At 54.3% G+C, this 23,958-nt stretch overlaps 1 protein-coding gene across 3 annotated transcripts in view; it reads right to left on the bottom strand.

Moving 5' to 3' along the window:
• MYOCD (myocardin) overlaps positions 1 to 23,048 on the bottom strand; it is a 224,899-nt gene extending 201,851 nt beyond the window's left edge. The window contains exon 1 of one of the 3 annotated variants that reach the window (XM_061364257.1): positions 22,586 to 23,048. The gene's annotated coding sequence lies outside the window, so the exon portion shown is untranslated. The remainder of the gene's footprint in view (positions 1 to 22,585) is intronic. The other 2 variants (XM_061364599.1, XM_061364507.1) reach the window with 2 other exon arrangements.
• Between the last annotated feature and the right edge of the window lie 910 nt (positions 23,049 to 23,958).

The raw sequence follows: 23,958 nt of genomic DNA, 5'->3' as shown, positions 1-23,958 counted from the left end.
GAGCAACCTGGCCTTGGGATGACACCACCCGAGGGGCAGAGGAGGGATGGGCAGCGCAGCATCCATCTGCTGTGGCTTCGGGCAGCCGCCTCCAGCCTTTCCCAGCACCGTGCAGCTGAAGGGATGCTGGAGCAGCTGCTGCCGGTGGCTTGGTGTGAGCAGAACCAAGCCCTGTGTCCCAACGCTGCTGCTGCGGATGCGTGCACACAATGGGCTGTCTGTGGAGCTCAGTGCCAGAGTGCGGGGCACATCCAGGGCGGGGGCTCGCAGCCAGCCCGGCCCCTGGGCACTGCGCACAGCCTTGGCTTTTATTTTTAGCTCCTCCTTATCAGTAAGGAGGCTGCTCCCTTCGGCGCAGGAATAAGCAGCTCTGGCAGCGGCTGCGCTGGAAGCAGGGCCGGTGGCTGCGGAGCCAGGAGCGTGTGTGCAGTGCTGCCATCAGTTCTGGGGAGCAGAGGCACCCCGAGCTTCCTTCTGCATCCTCACCCAGGCCACATGCAGCACATCCCCCTCCTCAGGAAAACACGGTGTTTGGTTTGCAGGTGCTGGGGTGAGATGCTTGAAAACCATCCATAGAATCACAGAACCCCAGCCTGGTTTGGGTGGAAGGGACCTTAAAGCTCATCCAGCTCCAACCCTGCCATGGGCAGGGACCCCTTCCACTGGAGCAGCTTGCTCCAAGCCCCTGTGTCCAACCTGGCCTTGAACACTGCCAGGGATGGGGCAGCCACAGCTTCTCTGGGCACCCTGTGCCAGCGCCTCAGCACCCTCACAGGGAAGAGCTTCTGCCTTAGATCTAACCTGAACTTCCTGTTTCAGTTTGAACCCATCACCCCTTGTCCTGTCACTACAGTCCCTAATGAAGAGTCCCTCTCCAGCATCCCTGTAGCCCCCTTCAGACACTGGAAGCTGCTCTGAGGTCTCCATGCAGCTTCTCTTCTCCAGGCTGAACAACCCCCATGTTCTCATCCTGATCCTGTGCTAATCACTGCGAAAGAAGTCCCTGAGCACTGGCTGCTGCGCTGGGATGGAGGATCCCTGGGTTACACACCTGGAGCACTGTGCCCCACGTTGCAGTGGGCATTGCTGCCAGGCTTGTTTGCCAAACTACAACTGTGGGGTGTACTCCAGCGCCGGCTCTGGACCAGCCTCAGCTGAATCCCTGGGGGAAGGAAGGAGTGGCACAAGCTGGGGAGAAAACATGGAGAGGGGTGAACCACTCTGGGCAAGTGTCAGGGACCACTGGGCTGGGATGCACATCCCATTAAGTAAAGGGGAGGTCATCCTGACCACAGCATCCTGCCATCCACAGGCAAACTTTTCTCCATAGCACACTGATCATTCATGAACAGAGAGTGCACTTCCACTCAGCTCAGAAAAGCACAGCACCAGGCAGGCAGCACAGGAAGAGCAGGGATCTCCAGTGGGATCATGACTGAAGGTTCAAACGGGACCAACTGCTAAGGTCCAGCAGGGCTTTCAGCACGGGATGGAGATGGGAGAGGCGGAATGGGAAGTCCGGGATGAGCTGGAGCAAACTTTACTCTGCCACCTCCAGGCAGAATTGCTCTGCAGCCTGTCCAGAGAGCAGAGGCAAGAGATGCTCTGAAAGAATCAGGTACAGCGGGGATGGTGGAGGAAGGGGCTGCAGGCAGTGACCACAGCTCATCAAGTGCGTGCTGTGCAAAGGACACACAGCAGACCCAGCACTGATGCTCTGCAGCACTGGCCATGACCTTTGTAGGATGGAAAATGCACTGCAGAGAGGCTCAGGTAATTTCTTCCTCACCTCCTCGAGGAGCCCATGGCAAGGCATCTCCTCAAGCCAACCCATCCTGTTCTGGGCCAGCACGAGGGAGGAACAGAGAAAGCTGAAACCCCACTGCAGTCACAGGAGGTCCCTTGTGGTTCCTGGCTCGCGCTGCTGCAGATCCATTTCAGCTGAATCAAGATTATCTTTGACACTCGAGAGCTATTCTTACATGCAGCTCGTGCACAGCACGCTACGTATCTGGGGGAGACACTGTAAATCACTGCTTGTTGGACAGGGGAGACCAAATAAGTGAAGAGGAGATAAGAGACCATAATGTAGGTGTGACTCACTTGGACAGATGTCTTGGAGATGGCAGCTCCAGGCCTCACTATTGCAGTGAATCAGCGGAAAAAGCTGAACTATGACAAAGACCTGAATTAATGGATGATTCAGTGGGCTCAGACTTGCTACCACATCCTGCGGCACCTCACAATTCCCTCTGGAGTTCAGGGCTGCCAAGCTGATGGACACAAGCCACAATGCCAGAATCAGAGAGGCTTCTGAGGCCAAAGTCAATTCATCCTAGAGTGAGAAGTAACAACTCCACCTCCAAGAAACAAGGCAGAAGAGCTCCAGACAGGATGTGGGTTATTCCCAATACAGCTTCGAAGCAGCAAAGGGAATCCCAGGATAAACACAATTCCAAACCTTCCCGATGGTCTGCACTGCCCAAAGGTGGCAAACGTACAGCAGCCAAGTGGCAGCCAGCAAGTCCCTGACCCCGTTCCCTGTCTCAGCCTGACCCTCTGTAACAGGCAGCTTTCCTATAGCAACAGCAGAATGCTGCTGGTGATCCAGGAGCTCTTCTGCCCTTTAGGAGCTGAGAGGCAGAGAGGAGCAGAAAGCAGACTCCTGCACATCAATGTATGCCTGGTCCTGCCTTCCCTCCCACTCCTCAGCTCAGCCACCATGCTTTCCTTCCCTTCCCACCACTGCAACATCGGGCATGAGAGCAGAGAGGGCAAGGAAACAACCTGGCAAGAAAGCAGCATGCGGATGGAAAAGTGTCTGGGATGAGCAATATGGGGTTGGGGAGCAGCTGGAAAGCTGGCATCCTCAGAGAACCACTGCAAACCCTGCAGTGATACCCTCACCCCCTCACTCAGGGATCAGGGGGAGCCTGGATGTGTCCATGCAGCAGTTTTCCCCCACCATGGAGTCTATCAGCACCCAGAAACCCTGGTGTGATGCTGTCTGGGCAGTGGAGGCAGACGAGTGCTAGAGTCCACAAGGATGCTGTTTGGGAGCATCTGCAGGATCTGCTTGTTTGAGCACCAGACCAGGTTTCCATTTTCTTCCCATCACCAAAGGCAGTCCTGTCACCAGCAGTGCTGGGACTGGAGACAGCTCTGACAGCCCTGACCCCAGGACAGGAGGCAGGGAGCAAGCAGCAATATTGTCCAGCCTTGGTGGGGCTGCTCCTGTTTCACACAGCCCAGCAGTGCCTAGGCCCAGCCTTGCAAACCAGACAGGGTCTTTAAATGGTGAGTTTGGAAGGTGCCAGCACCCAACTCAACCATGTCTCCTCAGTTTCGCCTTCTTGCCACTCCTCTTGCGTTACAGACAGGACTTACCACCCTTGCTAAGTGCTCAAGGACTCTCCGGTTGCCACCATTAATAACAGACATGGAGCCGTATCTCAAGCAGTGTCCACCTCCCCTGCTCCCAGCTCCCTCCCCTCCAGGTGAGTCCCTGCCAGAAAAGATTTGGGATCTGTGGCAAACTCCAAGGCTCTCTGAGTGCCTTTGGCCTCCTCTGCTGATCTCCAGCCCCAACGGTGACTATTTGCTTGCCCAGTGCAAGTTTATCCTGGAAGGCCCCAGCGATACCCAGCCACATTCGTCACTTGAGTCTCTGCAGACCCTCTGCCAGTTCAGGTGGGGTTTCTTTCCTTCTCCCTTTCCCCCCCAGCTCTGAGCTCTGCTCGGGCCAGCTCGGAGCGATGCCTGGCTCCAAGCCACGCATCAAGAGCTGGTATCAGATCTGGATCACTAAGTCTCTTTTTTATGGGGATAAGTTTGGCAGCAATTGGTTCACTCAAGCTGATTGCTAAAACCTCTCCCCTCGGCTGGTTTTCCCAGCCATTTATTGCACTAGGATACGAAACCGAGCCAGAGGCACCTCCTGGGGACATTGCACTCCAGGCATTGGTCTTTGACCCCACATGAGAACAGCCCTCCAGGTCCTGTACCAGCAGGAGATATCTACTGCAAACAGCAGGTCCTGCCCATCTCCATCCCCTCAAGTCCTGCTTGCTCTCATGCAGATGGACTTTTGCCCCAGCATCTTGTCCACAGGTCTTCTGTGAACACTTCCAAAGTGAACCTGCAGGAGGTGTCCTCTTCTCCTCCACCTCCTCTCAACCATCTCCATCACCTATCTCATTTCAATTCACCAGCAGTATCGACTCACAGAGGCTGTTCTGCCACACACCAAGTCAAGCCCTGGGTTCCCATAGGTTTGCACTGTTCGAAGCATTAGCAGCTGAGTCAGATATTTATTTTATGAAGTCTTGCTTGTTTAGCATCAGCTGTGTACAAAATCCGGCTTTTCCCTGCATGCTGAGCATCAAATCCCAGGGAACTGGCGGTGCTCAAATGTCCGTCCTTCCCTGAGTCACTGCTCTTCCCCCAAAATTCCTCTTTTAGGCTTTTTGTCCCTGCCCAGCAAACCCCACAGTTACTTCATGCCACTGATGCCGGTGTCCATGTCATTATGGGCAGACACAGCAAAAGTGAGCATTAACCCTGGAAGCGTTTAAAAATGCCACCTGCTGAAGAGAAGTTCCCCAATGGAAGGGATGGAGCAGCAGATGAGGCAGAACTGAGCACTGTCCACACTCACAAGAGCACACCCCAGATGCAGGAGATGTGTCTCTTGTGGGTAGGGCAGAGAAAATGAAGCTACCACCAGCCTGAGCTGGTCAGCTCTGCAAGAGCTGCTCTGTGCTGCCCCTAAGCCAAGGACATCAAAGACGTTTGCACATTCCCCCTTTGTTTCTAAGTCTTCTTGCTACTCACAGCTCCAGGGAGTTAGAGCCGGTCTCGGAGATGTCCTCCCTGCAGGAATGTTCCCTTCACACCCTTGTTTAATGTGCCACTGAGGGAGAGTTTAATTAGCACAGAAAATCAGAGCAAAGCCAGCCTGTGCTCCAGCACTGAAAGTGCACCCCAGGAACTCAGAGCAAGATACCTCACAAGACACAAGCACCAAGTTCCCAGCCAGCAAAGGTAATTCCTGGTTAAACTGCTAGGAGAACCAGTACACCCAGTAACATATCCAGATGATCCTGATGCTACCTTCACATGCTCCTAAGGATACTTAGAATCCAAGGACACCTTGCAGAGGAAGCATTCAAAGGATTAACAGCATCTTATTCCTTGGAATGCCCCTTATTCTTTAGGATTCAGTTTTTGGTTTCATGTGGCCACAACACCAGTGTTGGTGGGAAGGGACCTCTGGATAGACCTGCTCCAGCATCCCACATGGAGAGTGGTCCCTTCTCCCTGCAGGGAACATGGAAATGGGTTGGACTAAGCAGTCGGTGGCCTTGTATATCCTTGGGGACTGCAGGAGACCCCTGTGAGCTGCCTGGCAAAGGGATGGGTGACATCCTCTGCGCCACTAGGGTGTCTCAGGGGACAAGAACCAGAGGCTTTGCCCAAGGGGCCTCTGTTCTCAAGCAGCCCCAGAAGCCTCCGGAGGGAAAGGACCTGTGCACCTCCTGTTTTTCTCCTCAGGATGGGATGCCCCATCCAATGTGCCCCTGCAAACTTGGACAAGAGGCACATTGTGGTGAGTGCTAGTTAGAGCTGGACTGGGATTTACGCTCAGAGCAGGCTGTTGGCCCTGTATATGTATATGCACGGTGACACCACAGCATCAGCCTCCTCTTCCCAGGAGGGAAGATATCCCAATATCTGGATAGTCACCCATGGGGCAGTCCCTGCTGTCCCCAGGGACCAGCCCTTGGTGGAGCAGCAGGTCTGAGGGTTTCCAGATGGCCCTAGGAACCAAGGGTGGCCGTCACAGCCTCCTGTCCCCGGGAAGCACGGGTGTCCTGGGAAGCACACGTTCCAGCTCCCAGCGCTGCATGCTGGCCCACACGTGCATCTCGCTTGTTCCTTGTCTCCCAAGGGGTCAGGCAGCCCCTGCAGTGCTGTTAAATGCAGACTGCCTTCCAGGCTCGCTCCTTGCCAGCACGCTCTGTGTGAGGCCAGCGCAGCTTTGCTTGCACAAGACAACAGAAAGTGATTTTTACACTTGACAACAATGAAGTATTCTTGTGTTTAACAACCAGTATGTGCTCTCCAGAGTCAATGCCTTTTGGAAAAGCCCTTCAAATCCAACAGTCCCATCCCACCCTTCCAAGGGGTGCAAGTGACAATGTGCCTGTGCTCTGCTTCTGCCTGGGGGGGATGTTCTGGAGCAAGCTGCTCATGTCCCATAGGACAGCAGCCACCCCGAGCCACACGGTGGAAATGCAAGCCAAGAGCTGCAGCTTCAGCTCGCTGATGGGAAGAACGGTGGGGAGGGAAGAGCAAGAGCCCTGCATGGAAAGGGCAAACAGGGAGCAGGAAGCAGAGGAACCACATGGCATGCACGTGGGAGTGCCCTAAAGCAGCAGCACAGGCTCTGGGACAACCCATGCTGCCATGATTAGGGAGTGCAAAGCACATTATGCTGATGTTGAAGCAAGCTCGGAGGGTTTGGTTCTCTCTCCCCTTCCAGTGTGACCACAGAGCTAAGATGTTCTGAGGAAGGAGCTGGCCCCGTTTGCTGTGCTTTAAGGCACTCCATGGCACTGGGGACATCACTGGGAAGCTGGTTTGGCAGGACTTCATCAGGAGCTGCCATGTGGGGGTTCCAGGTGTATCTGGCACAAGCACCTGCCTCTGCATGGTTCCTACCTCCCAGGAAGCACAGCCTAGGGAACACTGGCAAGAAAGCCAGGCACCAGCAGAAACTCACCCAGAAGAGCTCAACCCAATCCAGGAACCATTGCAAATATTGGTCCAACAAAGGGAATACGTTGAAAGTAAGAGAAATAACTGCACAAGCTGAATCAACCTGAAAATCCTCCTTTCAAAATCAGCTTCTCAACGTCCCTCCCTGCTGGTTTTCAACTGAAGAGTTCCCCTGATAAACCACTTGCATTCAAACAAAACCACCAGGGTTTGATTCCAGCACCTGCATTCAGCACATGACATGGAGCTGCTGTGACCTGGGTGAGGGTGCACTGCTGGCAGGCATCTCCCTGTGGGTATTCGGGGGTTGGAACTGGATGATCTTAAGGGCCTTTCCAACCCAAACCATCCTATGGTTCTATGGTGATTCTATGGTTCTATGATTCTATGGTTGCATGACTCTATATGCCGAACTCAATGTCATCTCACTCGCCTGGGACAAATGAAACCTGCAGCCCCCTTTGCTGCTGCACCTCCATTGGAGGGGAGCAGGTGGGAAAGCTGAGGGGTTGCAGCACTTCCCCGGCTTTCCAGAGAAACTGTGCTCACCTCTGTGCTGGAGAATGGCACACACTTGCATGCCAAGGACAGCAGGATAGCAGCAGGTAAGTACGTTGGGGTTGTTCAGCCTGGAGAAGAGAAGCTGCATGGAGACCTCAGAGCAGCTTCCAGTGTCTGAAGGAGGCTACAAGGATGCTGGAGAGGGGCTCTTCATCAGGGACTGTAGCGATAGGACAGGGGGCGATGGGTTCAAACTGAAACAGGGGAAGTTCAGGTTGGAGATAAGGCAGAAGCTCTTCCCTGTGAGGGTGCTGAGGCGCTGGCACAGGGTGCCCAGAGAAGCTGTGGCTGCCCCATCCCTGGCAGTGTTCAAGGCCAGGTTGGACACAGGGGCTTGGAGCAAGCTGCTCGAGTGGAAGGGGTCCCTGCCCGTGGCAGGGGTTGGAGCTGGATGAACTTTAAGGTCCCTTCCAACACAAACCAGTCTGGGGTTCTATGTATGAAACTCCATGGCTTTCCTACTGCTGATAAGTGCTGTCATCCCCTGCCATTCCAGAGCTGGTGCCCTGTTGCTGGGGATGGAGCTCATCCCACAGACAGCCCCCTCCATCCTCACACCTCCGGGACCTGCTGTTCCCAGGCACTGGCCAAAGACACTAACCAAATGCATGTGACTGGTGTTTGCCACGTGCCCTCGGTCAGAAAGGAGCCGCTCTGGGACACGATGCTTATTTCATGTCAGTGCAGCATAACAGGGTATGAGCTCATCATATCTGCCATGACATCACATGGCATGGTAACCCATAGCCAGGGTTATCACCCAGGGTGTGCACAAGAGGTATATGTTACCCTTAGAAACGTCTGGCCTATAAATGCCAGAATCTTCCTGCATGGAACTAAAAACATTTATTCTGGAAGAGCCCAGATGCTCGTGGCTAAAGGCAATAAATACAGATTTCGTTTCAGCGTTAATACCCTGTCCAGGGTAAAATGTTCATTTTTAATATCGCTGCCTGCGATCTGACATTACCAACAAGATGTTGCAATACAATATCTGAGTCATTGCACGGGAGATAATGGTATTTTCTTGAGTTCAATCTGGAGGAGAGCTCAAGCCCCATTAATCAGGCTTGAAAAAGCGATGCCAGAGAGTCTGCCAGAGAGTCTGTCTGGCCTGCTCCAAGCACGAGCTACGTGACCCAGGGCTGCGGGAGAGGAGCAGAGCACGAGCAGACCTGGATGCCGCGATGGGGCATCTCCCAGGAGCGTGCCCCACAGACACTGGCCCTTCCTGGGGTTTGGAACTGGGTGACTGCAAGGTCCTTTCCAACCCAGACCATTCTATGATTCCTTAGGGTCAACAAAAGGTTCCTGAGTTTAGGGTATGAGGGAGCCAAGAATGACCATGTTGTTCCAGCTTTGCTTTTGCTTTTATGCTGCCCCAAGGGAGGCACTCAGGATCTGGGGAGTCCTGGTGGCATGGAAGAACCAGCCAACGTGACAGGGTCCATCAGGTCCGTCCATCACCGAAAGCCCCACTGCTGCTGAGCCCAGGGCCAACGGTGGGGTGCAACAACAGCTGGTAAAGCAGCTGAGGAAAGGATGTGCATGATGGACAGGTCAATAATGGTGAAGGGAAGCCACGAGGAAGCATCCCATCAAAGAAATACTGCCCTTAAAAGCGTGTTCAAGTCTCCTCAGGGTAGGAAGCAGAAGAAGAGAAGGATGGGAGCTGGGAGAGAAGCCTGCCTGGGCTGCTCTGGGCTCTGGGAGTGCTAATGGAGTTCCTGAAGGAAACCAGGATCTCTCCCAGGAATAAGGAGCTTTCTTTTCTGCAGCAAGCAGGAGCGTCTCCAGTTATCCAGCAACACCAGTGTGGGAGGGAGACCTCTCTGGCAGAGTGCTCTTTCATCTGGCAAGCAAACCCCAGGATCTACACAGAAATATGCGATGCACTTTTAACACTGAGCACTATTGGCCCATTGGACCAACTTGGCTGGGGATGCAGCAGATCTGCTTTCAGCAAGGCAGCTTGAATTCAAGACTGGGCACCTTAGCGGAAAAGAAATGCTTTTTCTTGACCAGACACTGCAGACAGGAGGCAAGAATGAGCAGATGGAAGCCCCTGGCCTGCTCTGCAGGGGTCAGAGCAGATGATTCCTTTAGTCCTTGCAAGCCAATAAATGGTTCTGCAGATGCTGAACTGTGAATGAGAAAAGTGACACAGGAGAATAAGACACGTTGAGTCCTGTAATCTTGTCCTGTAATCTTACCCCAGAGGCTGCTGCCAGGGCTGGGGAAAGCTCAGAGCCTACCCTGGGGTCTGAGCCAGAGGAGGGTGAGGGAAAGCACAGAGTTCATGCAGGCTCCACACAACCAGAGCGTCCTGATCAGGAGCAAGCACAGACAGGGACTGTGCTGACAACTCCTGTGGGTCAGCAGAGACCCAACCCCATGGCTTGAGAGGCCACTCCGCTCTCCTGCCCCCATGGTTTTCTGTGTGTGTCCATCAGGGAAGTGCCTGCAGTGGCTTGTTCAGCCGTATCCACAGCCATCACCCTCTCCTCAAGGACAGGAGTCCTGCCATGAGCTGGGCCATGAGAGACACTGAGCTGTAGACACCTTCCACAGAATGAGTCGCAAGTGTTTGCTCTAAAGTTTTGTCACTGAAATGTGGTGGTTTGGGTGTCAAATTCACCATTTCCTACCAAAACAGAAAGAAAAAAGGAAATTGGGTTTCCAGTGCAATCTGCACAGCTCCACACACACACTGACTGCAGAGTTCCTCCTTTTTAGCTGCCAGACTCAAAAATGGGGGGGAAATCTGGAGTTTCAGACTAAATGTCTCAATCTTCAGTTGCTAAAAGAGGGACAATGGCACCTTCATGCTGCTGGATTTTCGACAAGCCTCTTTTCAGTCAAATTAACATGGATTTCGACAAAACAACACTTCATGAAAACATCTTTTCTCAAGAAGGGTTTGCGTTTCCCAGTTCTGTGACCCTACAACGCTGCCAAACGTCTCTGAGAGTTGGTGTTTGCTTTCATTTGACTGACGAGCAAAATGACAATGAAGGAAACATTTCAAGTGAAGTTCTGCTCTGAAAATACATCACATTAATGCTAAAAAGATTGAGTTTAAGAGAGCTGAAAACAATTAGGAACCAAATCAATTGGGAGAAAGAATTTAATCAGAAACATGTGAATGCTAAGTGGGAATTGTTGGGAAACATTTGACGCGCTGCCCCAAAACCACAATCCCACAATTGAGAAAGGAGCAACATTGGTTAAAGCAAAAAGACAAAAAACATCCCTTTGGCTTGAGAGGGAAGAAAAGACAACTCTGTCAAAGAAGAGCATCTATAACTTAAGAAAGTGGAAACTGGTAATAATGAATGAGAAGTGTGAAACTGTAGAGAACCTATAAGGAAAGCCAAGAGCTGAGGACAATGTATGGGCTGCAAACCTGAAGCTAATGAGAAGTCATTTCTCTCAATATAAAGACAATAAATATAGCTCTTTCTGAAGCTGTTGGTTGTCTTATTCTATCTGTGGATGGATGTGCTGCAGCAAACAGCAATAGAAGAAAGCTAGTGTTTATGGAAGTATTTGGCTGGAGCAAATACTGGCCAGCCTGGCATTAGCGCTAGGCACTCATCTCCAAAGGCTGCCACAGCATGCAACAAATAGAGATTTAAGTCAAAGAAATATGCCTAATGCCAATTCACACAGACCGTGGAAAGCAGAACGTGTCAAACTCGGATCCATCTTCTCCCTGAAATTGTAAGTTTGATTGAGAAAAACAATATTGGTGGTGGAACAGACTTCTGCAAGGCAACTGCCTTGGTCCTGTGTGACAGTGTGATGAAGAAACTAGAACAATACACAATCAACATGGCACATATGGAATCGATTCGCAGCTGGCTGGGTGACGTGTCTCAGATGCAATTGTAAGTGGGAACTCCTCACCCAGCAGGGTGGGTTCAGTGGGGTCCCCAGGGGCCGGGTCCTGCCCCTCTGCTACTCAGCAATTTTATCAATGATCTGCAAGAACTATTAAATCATCTGTGGCAAAGTTTGCTGCTGACACTGAGCTTGTGAGACCAGCAAAGAGAGAAGCAGCCAGCGCACTGCTGCAGAACGGCCTGGGTTGCTGGTTACACTGGGCACAAGCAGAGTTAGTACAGCCAAATATAGTCATACATCTAGAAACAAGGCACAGATTATCAGCCACAAACACAAGTGAGGGTGCTGTGTCCTGGGGAGTGGTGACTGTGAGACCCATGGGAGTCTGCCTGTACCTTCCTCGCATGTGAAGGTGGCCAAAAGGCCGCCAGCAGCCTTCAGAAATTACACTGCCCCACACTTGGGGACCTGTGTCCGGCCAGCACATGGTTCTGGGTCTCACTGTGCACCAGGATGTTGAGAGATTGGAGGGAAAGCTGTGAGGATGACCAAAGAGGACCAGCCTTGCAGTGAGACACCGCCAGAGCTCAACGTGTTCTGCTTGCTGGGTATCTAGACCACAGGGATTTCCCCACAGAAGACTCTCCAGCCTCACACACAGAGATTTAGTGTGATCCAACATGTGGAACCTGAAGCTAAGCAAACTGAAACTAGTAATGTGGCATCATCCTTACTGGCACTGAAGCAGTTTACTGAGGCAGTGTGGGAATCTCCATCATGAGCAAATGATGCATCATGCTTGGTTGCTTGCTCTGCTTCAAGCAGGAATAAAACTGGGCTCAGATGATCCCTGCTATCCAGACTCGATAGTCACAAAGGTATCTGAAGGCCTCTTAGTGCAAACAAAGATGAAAAGGAACTCTGAAAATTAAACCACCACTACTCCTGATGACTTTGCTCATACTTAGAGGCTGAGTCCCACTGTTCCCTTTCAGTCATGCCTCATTGACAGCAAAGGCTTCAATGTGGCATTTTTCCTGGTGCTAAGTTGCTATGAAAAAAGCTATGTCCATTTGTTAGAGCTGCAGTGATCTCACAGAGCTTTGTTAAATCACAGAACACGGCAGAAGCAACTTCTCCTCCTTCCCAGACCTGCTCCCTTGGACCTCCTTACCCTGGCAGCCTGGGAGCCAAGGTGTTCTGAACTCAGTGGGTCTGTGTAGGACCCAAGGCTGCTGAGCAGGCCTCCAACATGAAGGGTCAGTTATGGTCAATTTTGGGATGGTCAAGCAGTGTGGAAGGTGAATTTGGGAAGGGACGGAGAGCTGGCCAGGTTCACCTGTACTGAGCATCGGGCAGACCCAATAACTTCCTTCCCCTTCTCATACCACAGCAGGGCATTTGTGGCCTCTGCCTTACCTTGCCCTTTACAGCTCCAAACCTTCTTTTATTCTTTCATGGCTCTCCTTTTCCATCCTTTTCCAAACTAACTTTTTAAGAATTGTTTTCTCAAAAAAAAAAAAAGAGGTTTTTCTACCTCTTTTCAAATTCTTCGGGGTTTTTCTCTGTGTGGGGCCCTGCACTGAGCTGTTTGCCCCTTGTCTTGCTTGCATGAAGCCCCTCTCCCAGCTTCCACTTCTTGTCTTAACAGGGCAGAGGCCATTCCAACCTGCAGCTACCACTGCCATCATTCCCAAGGAGAAAGAGTGGCTTCAGTTTGCTCCAGCTGCCTGTGTGCCAGCATCAAACATGTTTTACAACTGACCTGCAAAGAATGTGTGTCACTGAAGAGGATGCGTAGCCCTGGAGAACATAAACCAGCTGCATTGTTTAATGGTATCTCATCCACTGGATCGGAATAACGGGCAAAGATGAGCTCAGGGAGATAATTCCAGAGCGTGTGTGAGCAGGAACAACTCCGCTACCTTCGCCAGTGGAAGATTCTTATAAATCCACTCCTCCTGCCACCCCTTTGCAAAGGGTCAGGAGCTGTACTGACAATAGCAGCATGCAAGGATGTCAGGACTTGGCCACACGCTGCGCAAACACTCTGGATAGCTTCACGAGTAGATTAAAATGCCAGATCAGCGAGCAGGGGTGCGCTCTGAATGCGCTCGCTAATTTATGAGGTTTATTCTTAGCGGGCTTGCAGACTTCAGAAAGTTGGATTTCTCCATGAGGAATGGCTGGGGAGCCGGGCAGCCAGCGTGCGTGCTGGGGAGGCAGTGCAGGGGAGCAGATACCACCGGTGCACTGCGCGGGTGAGAACCCCAATGGAAGAGCCTGCACAGGCGCATTATCAGGAGAGCTGACCATCTCCAGAGCACAAACACAGGGCTCTTGGCACATCCTGCTTGTCTCCAAAGAGCTGCTGACTCCCACTCCGGGCTCAGACATCCCTTATCTCTTTTTCTAGACCTGGCAGTGTGCTATGGGTTAACTGCTGTAAGCATCACTCCTCAGTGCACTCTTCATGGCCCAGCTTTAGTAAGTCCCTTGTGCTCTAGTGACAGCAGCAGGTCACATCCTGCACCCAGGGCTGACCCTAATGCACCTCCCCACTGAGCAAACCGTCTGTTGTGGTTCCAAGTGACATCCCTGTCCCTTGTCCCAGGTGCCCTCATCACACCATGCCCAGGACCAATAGAATCATAGAATGGTTTGGGTTGGAAAGGGTCTCAAGCTCATCCAGATCCAACCCCGTGCCATGGGCAGGGACACCTTCCACTAGACACATAGCCCAAGGCTTTGTCCAGCCTGGCCTTTGAACACTGCCAGTGCCAAGATGTGTCCCAGATGGGGCACAACAGTTACTAGATATATCTTCAGGCAGCAGTCGTGGGCTACTGCTGCCCCTCAGGCCTCTGCCATGCTGTTCTCCATGGCTCTGCAGACCCAGAGCAGCAGTTTCCTCAGAAGGAAATCAGTGCTGGCACTGCTACTTGAGATACATTTTCGGTATCCCTCTTGTTCCAACTGGACTGAGGGTGTGTTTGGGTTCTCTTCTGAAAGGCCACATGTCCACCTTTCACTGCCGCGCATCCCTGAAGATGAAGCATGACAGCAGGATAGAGTTCTAGGATGATGTGGACATGCAGCAACACTACCCAAGATCTTGGGCCCTAGGAAGAGCCTGCTGGCCCCAGAGCACTGGGTACCATGTGGGCATGAGACAGTCCCTGCCAGGAGGGCCCCAAAACTGCTGCACCAATGGGTATAAGGGATCTATGCATGTTCCTCATGTCTATTGTGATTGCACTGCTCACTGGAGGAGGAGACTCTTTCTTGATGCCACCAAGCTGAGTGGTGCAGTTGAGACTGCCAAAGGACAGGATGCCATTCAGAGGGACTTGGACAGGCTCCGGAGGGGGCCCATGCAAACCTCATGAGCTTCAATGGGGCCAAATGCACAAGGGTTTGGGCAAGCCCGGTGTCAATACATGCTGGGGGATGGAGGGATTGAGAGTAGCCCTGAGAAGGAGGACTTGGGGTCCTTCTCTCCTGTGAGGAAAGGCTGAGACAGATGGGATGGTTCAGCCTGGAGAAGAGAAGGCTCCAGGGAGATCTTATTGTGGCCTTTCAGTTCTTAAAAGGGACCTATAAGAAAGATGAGGAGAGACTTTTAGCAGGGTCTGTTGGGACAGGATGAGGGGTGATGGGTTTAAACTGAAAGAAGATTCAGGCTGAGGAAGAAATTCTTTACACTGAGGGTGGTAAAACACTGGCACAGGCTGCCCAGAGAGGCGGTGGATCCTCCATGCCTGGAGACATTCCAGGCCAGGCTGGATGTGGTTCTGGGCAACCTGGTCTAGTTAAAGATGTCCCTGCCCATGGCAGGGGATTGGACCAGGTGAGCTTTGAAGGTCCCTTCAACCCAAACCTTTCACCATGGGAGCCCTGGCTGCTCTGCAGGGTTCCACGTTGGAGGCTGGTGGAACACCAGCTGGAGACACCTTACAGAACAGCCCCAGGGGAGCACAGTGAGCACAGAACAGTGGCACGGGATGTGTGAGCAACAGCAGCAAGAGGGATGGACCAAGCCTAAACATCACTTGGAGGACTGTGTCTGAAGCAGTGAGGCTGGGAGGAGCAGCACAGCTGTCTGTCTGCATCCACAGCATAGGGCACTCCTCAAGCTGTGTGCATCCACAGCATAGGGCACTCCTCGAGCTGCCTGCATCCACAGCATAGGGCACTCCTCGAGCTGCCTGCATCCACTGCATAGGGCACTCCTCGAGCTGCCTGCATGCACTGCATAGGGCACTCCTCGAGCTGCCTGCATCCACAGCATAGGGCACTCCTTGAGCTGTCTGCATCCACTGCATAGGGCACTCCTCGAGCTGCCTGCATCCACTGCATAGGGCACTCCTCGAGCTGCCTGCATCCACTGCATAGGGCACTCCTTGAGCTGTCTGCATGCACTGCATAGGGCACTCCTGGTGTGTTGTGGTTCGACTGCCTGCATCCACAGCATAGGGCACTCCTTGAGCTACCCATCCCCTGCATAGGGCACTCCTCGAGCTGTTTTGTGGGTTGTTGTTGTGTGGGTTTGGTGTGTTGTGGGTTTGGTGTTGTGTGTGGGTTTGGTGTTGTGTGTGGGTTGTGTGTGTGGGTTTGGTTGTTGTGGGTTTGGTGTGTGTGGTTTGGTGTTGTGTGTGGGTTTGGTGTTGTTGTGGGTTGGTGTTTTGTGGGTTGTTGTTGTTGTGGGTTGGTGTTTTGTGGGTTGTTGTTGTGTGTGGGTTGGTGTGTTGTGGGTTGGTGTGTTGTGGGTTGGTGTTGTTGTGGGTTGTGTTGTGTGTGGGTTGTGTGTTGTGGGTTGTGTGTTGTGGGTTGGTGTGTTGTGGGTTGTGTGTTTGGGTTGTGTGTTGTGGGTTGTGTGTTGTGGGTTGTTGTTGTGGGTTGTGTGTTGTGGGTTGTGTGTGTGGGGGGTTGTTGTGTGGGTTGTGTGTTGTGGGTTGGTGTGGTGTGGGTTGGTGTGTGTGGTTGGTGTTGTTGTGGGTTGGTGTGTTCCCTGGCCTCCTCAGTGGCACAGGGCAGCCCCTGTGGCACAGGGACAGGAGTTGAGGCTCTTCTGGTAACAACAGGAAGGAAAAGACTTTCCCAGGAAGCTTTCCTGAGCCCAGACAAGTCCCTCACAGCATCACGACTCTCCATCAGCTGCAAACACATCATTCTGTTACTTGCAGTGCAAACCGGAGCGAGACGTGCTGCTGCTGGTAGTTAAACACCCCCCACATGCCCCGCCTGGCAGCCCCACAAAAGGACCTGCTCTGACAGGGCTCTGCTTGGATTTACTGCCTTAGCCTGCAGTTCAGTAGGGAAGATCACACACAGACATGTGCTGGATCTGGATCCGCACCCCGTTGGATCCATGTGCTCTCTGTAGCTCTCCCAGCCCCAGGTCCCTCTGCACTTCAGCAAGTCCCTGGAGGATGCCTTGAGACCGGCTCCTGCAGCGGGATGCTCAGCCCTGCTTCCTGATCATTTGCTCTCCCTCAACAGCAATTTAGCTTCTAGAAATGCAGGGAAGTTGCATGACTCAATCTGGGAGTAATGCACTGTAAAGTGCCATGGGAACAGCATCATCCTGTTGCTCACTAACTCATCCTAGGAGCAGACAAGCCTCTCTCAATCACAGTATGTCAGGCTTTCATCCTCAGTAGGACACAGCCACTTTGTTTTCTTCCCCTGCACTGGCTCCAGCAGCATGCGTGGATGGACCGGCCTCGGGAGGCCTGAAAAATAGCATAAAGGATAAAAGCAGCTCTGCAGTTAATGGGACTGGGGGCTGTAAGGAGAGAAGAAAGCCCTGGGGATGGTCCAGGGAGATGCAGGAGCTGCACTTGGGACAGAGCTCTGAGGGCTCACCCAGTGCCCTGGCAGCACGGTTGGCACTGTGGGCACACCACTGGGGAAGCTGGGAAAGCCCAACCAGAGCAAGCCCGAGTGAGACATCACCGGTTCCTGCAGGCCCTGCCTTCCTCCACCTCCCCAGGGCAGGAGCACACCACCTGCCCTCAGCACCCACTGCACGCAGGGTGGCAGTGGCACAGAGGAGATGGGCCCCTCAGCCCACCCTGGTGCCAACAGAGAGAGCAGCAGTGGCTTTGCACAGGCTCTAGCAGGGGAAGAGGGATGCTGCAGAGGGACCATTGCAGGGTGCCAGGAGCACAGCTGAGGTGTCCGGTGTATCCTAGATGTTCACTGGGAATGAAGAACATCAACAGACTGGGCACCATTCCTGCTGCTAATGCGCAAAGGCACAGGCAGGCTTCCTCATGAGAGGTCAGAGCCTGCCCGGGGCTGGATGGTGCTCACTGAGATACACAGTGAAGTCCTCTCTCCCTCCTGAGCACAGCCCTCGGGGGCAAAGGATGAGGAGTGGCTCAGCTCACCCACTGCCACGTGTCTGAAGGGGGTGAGCACAGAGCAAGCCCCAAAGCTGCCTTGAGGCTCCCAAAGAGCAGCTCTTGGGATCCCCAAGGTCTGTGCTGCCTGCACTGTGCAGTGCTGGGACAGACCCAGGGGAGAGCAGGAGCTGGTGGGAACTGAGGTGCATCAGTCTGGGCTAATCCCATCCCAGCATGAGGGATGGGTGGGAAAGGCTACTCACTTTACCTTGGGGTTTATTTTAGTTCATTTAACTCCTTCCCAGCTCTACAAAGGCATCTACTGGTTCTAAAGGTTCTTCATCACACATCCGCAGGCCCACCAGGAGATGCCCCATGGGCTGACACCAGCAATCCCACTGCACAGTGTGCTGGTAGATGAGCAAACATCAGCACGAGCACCCCAGAGCTCTGAGAGAGGGCATGGCCCCATTCCAGAGGGTGCTGGTGGCTGTCACACCCTCCCGATGACGTCCAGAGCCAGGAAGTCCCTGGGGATGGCTGATAAGTCCTCTGCATCTGTTCCAAGCGGGCCCGTGCACGCAGCGTGTATTTTTGGCTTGGTGTTGGGACATAAATCACCATGAGTCAGAGAAGGCAGACGTGTGTCCCCAGCCTCCTCCAGGACAGTGCCAACAGCACCGAGCCGGTGGCTGCTGTGTGCCTGGGACACATCACACAATGGCCATGGGCAGGTCCCAGGTGCAGTGGCCACGAAGGGAGTCATGAAGGTCACTGCACTGGCTCTTCCATCTTCAGAACCACACGCTAAGCACCACTATGTGGAAGGGACAATCCAGAGAGCAGGACAGCCCATAGTGCTCTGTGAACCCAAAGGGAAGAGTGTACAGCGTGCTGACCAGCAAGCCACAGGCACCACACACAGAGATCTGGAAGATCCAATGGTACCACCTGAGGTTCTCAGAAATGACCTCATGGTTTAAGCTAAACCATTAGCACCTGATGAGCAGCACTGGCTGCAGGACAGGAGATGGCCACAGCAGGTCATGGGGAGGCCACATGCATAAACCCTTAGTCATGAGATCCCACCCTGGGGCCATGCAGACACAAACACATAGCTAGAAAGTGCCATGGCTGGATGAGCCATTCTCATTTATGATGCCCTATGTCCACAGCTACCCTTGCAAGCTAGAAGTCCCCACGTCTGGCCCTAGTGCCTCTTACTTCTGCTCCATTGGCTGCAAAGGTCGTGCTGTGTCTCTGGACCATCCTCCAGCAGAGCTGTGCTGATGGGCCCACAGGCAAGGGAAGCCTTGAGCTGGCACCATGAGAGATGTCCCAGCCATGCTCTGAGCTTCCTCAGGAGCAGGGGACCACCTGCACACTCCCTGCACTCAGCAGTCGGGCTGTGCTGGAGGACATCTTCATCAGGGACTGTAGTGATAGGACAAGGGGTGATGGGTTCAAACTGGAACAGGGGAAGTTCAGGTTAGGTATAAGGAAGAAGTTCTTTACTGTGAGGGTGCTGACGCACTGGCACAGGGGGCCCAAGGAAGTGGTGAATGCTCCATCCCTGACAGTGTTCAAGGCCAGGTTGGACAGAGCCTTGGGTGAGATGGTTTAGTGTGAGGTGTCCCTGCCCGTGGCAGGGGGTTGGAACTGGATGACCTTGAGGTCCTTCCCAACCCTAACTATTCTATGATTCTACATGCACAACCAGCCTGCCAGGCCCTCAAAGGCAGGCAGTGACTTACAGCCCTGTCACAGATGTGTCACATCTGGCATAGCAACATCCTGGTGGGTCCCTGCCCTCCAGCTCAGGGAGCTCCATCCTGTGCTAGTACTCCCCACCCCATGGGGTGCGTGCACACCCCGAGCCCAGGAGCAAGATGGGATCTCTGCCACCTAATCTGCCATCCATGAACTCAGCATCTCTCCAGGAACAGGCAAGAAGGCCAGGAAATAAAGCAAGAACATTCCGGGAAGAGTGCAGCAGCAGCCGCTGCATGGATCAGGTCAGGCAGCCCCTGCTTCCCAACAGATGTACTCGTCCACCTCCTGATCTCAGCCTTTGAGGAGGAGACAGGTCCTCCCTGCAGGGCAGGGGAAGGAGCAGGATAAGCACCAGGTGGAAAGAGGCTTTGCTTCAGCGCGTGGAAGAGCCACGGTGTCCCCTGGCTCACATCCTCCTCCTTCAGTAACCTCAGCTGCTCGCTGGCACTGAACAAGCTCCACAGGTCTTGGCACAGGGAACTGCTTCTGCTGCAACCCACACACTTTCCCATTCTGCTGTCCCCACCTGATGCCAGTGGATTTCACATGGCCACATGCACTGGAGTGACCCTGGAGAAAAGCAGCAATGTTGCAAGGATGCAGGAAGGGGCACAGTGGAAACAGGTTGAGTAGGAGCTCTGGACCTGGTGCTGTGGCTTGGAGAGCAACCACAGCACAGCGAGAGACACCCAGAACTGGGGAGATCGCTACTGGTCACTGTGCCCTCACAACAGAAGGGATGCTGGAAAACAGGGACATATTCAGAGCAGATCTGCAAGAATGATTTGTAGCCCTGGAAATCTGCAGTACCACGGAAGGTGGAAGAAGCCCAATCTCTTCCTGATGCTGGGCAAAGCTAAAGCAAGCCTTGGTCCCACTCAGGAAGCAAATGGGTGATGGGTTCAAAGTGAAACAGGGGAAGTTCAGGTTAGTTCTAAGGCAGAAGCTCTTCCCTGTGAGGGTGCTGAGGCGCTGGCACAGGGTGCCCAGAGAAGCTGTGGCTGCCCCATCCCTGGCAGTGCTCAAGGCCAGGTTGGACACAGGGGCTTGGAGCAAGCTGCTCCAGTGGAAGGGGTCCCTGCCTGTGGCAGGGGTTGGATCTGGAGGAGCTTTAAGGTCCCTTCCACCCCAAACCAGGCTGGGGTTCTAAGCACCTGCTGGGCAGCTCCGCAGCCCAACCCAGGCTGGGCTCCAGCTCCTTGTAAATGGCCTGCTGCAAACACCGTGGCTCATCCAAACCAGCTCTGCCCCACAGAGGGGCTTCCTCAGCTGGGGTCACCCGGACCTCCTCTGCCCATGCCACAGGGCAAGGGTGTGAGCATCGCCCAAGGAGCAAGCTGGCTCCACACGGAGGGGATGGTTCCCCTGGGAGCATCACCCATCCATGCAGTGCCTGCTTGGTCCGGAGGAGCCAGGGGCCGGGGTGGCAGCAGTGGGGAGGTGGTGATTCTGTTTGGAGATGGGGTGAGCGCAGCAGAGCTCATCTCTGCCAGCTCAGTGAGGTCTCTGCTGGCTTCCTCTTGGCTGTCAGGCTGTGAGCAGCCCTGCCAGGCTTTTAACACGAGCACAGCGCTTGCACAGCGGGACGGGGCCGGCCTGGCCGCCCTCCAGCCCTGGCTGCCATCGAATGGGAAATAAGGGAATTGGAGCAAGACCACAGCGACCACCAACCACCCGCCACTGGGAGCACTGGGGCAACGTGCCCCTGCCAGGCACGAGCAGCGCATCACCCACAGCCCACATTCCAAGGCCGGATGCTGGCACAGGGAGGAGGTCCCGGGAAGCAGAGCAGGCAGCAGCCCCGGGATGGAGTTTTCTGCTGGTTCCATGTTTTATGAAAAGTTGTTGGCAAAAATGTGCATTTTTTTTGGCTGTGTTTTGCAAGGATTTGGCAAAAACGTACCGTTAGTGTCTCCCTTTGAGAGAGCTTTATTGAGTGGAACAAAGTCGGATATTTTTAGCTACCCATTGTTAGCTGAAGAACAAAGCCATAACTAAGATATTTTGTCTCTTACACCAAAACGGGACTATCAGACCAATCCATGTACAGTCATATGTGGCTGCCCATTCAGATGGAGCACAAGAGGGAAACTATTTTTAGGCTGCACACTCCACACCAGCACCACATCTCCCTTCCCCTGCCCGCCGGACCACCAAAACACACAGACAGCATCAGAGAGAGCAGCACTGGAGCTGGGGGTCACTGCCTCTGCTGTCCCTGGGGCCACCTCACAAATGACACCTATAGGTCATGGAATCTGAAATAAAGCATTAAGTTCTCTGCCTTTTGCAGTGCTTTTTGCCCCCCAGAGCTGAAATGATGTTTGTGGCACTAACAGGCAGCAGGGAAAAGTCAACCAGCTGGACCTCAGCAAGCAGCGGTTGTGATGCACAGCACCAAACCCTCTTCCCTCTCCTCAGAACACATGTACACACTGAGGGCTGCTCCGATGAGGAGCAAGGTTCTCCACGGGCATCACAGGGTCAGGCAGCCTGTGAGGAGGAGCAGGAATAACAGGCACAGCCCTATCCCAACAGCTCTTCCCGCTCCACACAGCCCAACTGTGCTGGGAATGCGACCAAGGCGGCGCTTTCGAAAGCATTAACCCTGAGACACCAGAAAGCCCTTCATGAGGCTGACAGAACCTCCCCGGAGCACTGCAGTGCTCAACAGATGACATCAGGGCTTGGTGGCTGGCACCACTTTTCAGTGCATTCATTTAAAGGAAACAAAAAGTCCATAAACGCCCCGAATTTATGAGTGGGAGCGACCGGGAGCTGTTTGTGAACACTTTCTGTGGGTTGCACGGGCGAGACAGGGAGAAGTTGCTCCAAAGAGTTGAGCATCTGGTGCGACCGGAGCTACCCTCCACAGCCCCTCCTGGCAAAGGAGCAAGAGGGATAAGAGCCAGGAGCCACCTCCTCTCTGCACCGACGGGGTGGTGGGGTCACACTCACCATCAGAGCAGCCTTTGGGAACCCTGCCTGGTCCTCCACCACCATCCGCCCCGTGCAAAGCATCCTCCCACCGGCCTCTCCAGCAAGGCCAGCTCCTAACGGCACCTTGTGCTGGTCCCCAACAAGTGCCACGCTCCAGGATGGGCTGCACAAGCCCAGCACGGAGCCAGCGGCCACCAAGGCCCCGCCAGTGACCCAGGAGCACTGGCAATGCCCAACCTCAGCCTCCCTCATAGGTGCCGTGTGTCAGCAGCACCGAACGCGTGTGAGAAAGCAGCTGAAGAGCAGAAAGGCATCAAGAAGGAAAAGCAAATTACCTGGGAACTTTTCGGCTGGGCTACAGTGTCCCGGAGGAGATGCTGCTTTTGTGCCTCCTCGCTTTCTCCGCGTTAGGGCTGCTTTCAGCAGGGAGCAGGGACTGGGGGGGGGGGGGGGGGTTTATATAAACTTGAAGCACGGGGAGAATTGGTTTAAAATAGAGCGCAAGGAGCTGCTGCGGTGGAATTAGACAAGCTCCGAGCGCTGCTCTTCCAAAGGCAAATTAACTTCTTGCAGCCCGTGGGGCAGCGGAGGGAGCCCGGTGCCGGGGGTGCCGGGGGTGCCGGGGGGTGCCGGGGGCTCTCCGGGCTCGCACCTTGCCCGGCTCAGGTGAACGGGGGAATTTGGGGGGCGCAGCCCCGCCGGTGCGAAGCGATCGTGTCTCTGCTTGTGCCCGGTGGGAGGGGGTCACTCCCCACCGATCCCAGCCCCGTTACGGAGCGTCCCGGGCATCCCCAGCCGCAGCCCCGGGCGGCGGGATCTGCTCCGGCCCCGCAAGGGTTAAGGAAGAGGCGGAGCTTCCCCCCGCCCCGCATTGCTCCCGCTCGGAGCGTCCTTTAGGAGCGGGAGGTTTGTAGGGCACAGAGGGAGGGAGCGGACATCAGCTCTGCTGATGGATGCAAAGTACCTGTGGTGTTGTGGAAGTGGGTTCAATCATCACTAGGGGTCAGAATTAACTGCGCGCACCAGGCAGCGGAACAAGCCGCCCTTCCCTGAGCTGCTTCCAAGCGATGCTGGCCACGCTGCCACCGCTGCCAGGGGACCTTTGGGTTGGCGCTGGAGGGGCTCCGGTGGGGCAAGAGCTCCGTGTCCCGCAGCGTGGAGCGCGGCTGGGCACGGGCCCGGCCTGCACCGGCTGCTGCCACCTCCCGCACGAACCACGGCCCCCCCAAACCTCGGCACCCCTCGGGCACCCCGGCACGAGCAGTGGGGAGCGGGGCAGCTGGAAAAGCTGCTGTGGGGATCCCGGCCCTGCCAGGCTCCCGCCCCACATCCCGGCCCTGGGAGCATCCCACTGCTCCTGGTGTGGGGAGAAACGGCTCTGAGCTGGGACCTGCGAACCGGGACCTGCCTGAGGCTTGCCACAGCTCGTGGACCATGTCACAGTGTCTGGGCTGGGCACAGCACCCAGAGGTCCAACACCCGGGGCTCTGAGCACTACTATCTTTATTGCTGCATCAGATGGTCCCAAAGGACTTAATTGCTCCAGGTTTGATCCTTGGGAGTGAAGAATGAAGAGCTGCTAAGTGCCCTTTACCTACACATCAAAGCCCCCAGAATGTCACTTTCCCACCTATAACCCCCCTTTTCGGAGCTTAGGCTGGCCTGGGCTATCCTGCTCAGCTGAGCGGGGCTGAGCCGCACCAGTGCA

The sequence above is a fragment of the Neopsephotus bourkii genome, unplaced genomic scaffold (genome assembly GCF_033783945.1).
Source record: "Neopsephotus bourkii isolate Nb327-2 ecotype Australia unplaced genomic scaffold, CSIRO-AGI_Nbou_v1 NB_5, whole genome shotgun sequence".
In the NCBI taxonomy this organism is placed as follows: Eukaryota; Metazoa; Chordata; class Aves; order Psittaciformes; family Psittacidae; genus Neopsephotus; species Neopsephotus bourkii.
Note: the sequence above shows the minus strand (reverse complement) of the source record. Positions and strands in the feature narration are given on the sequence as shown.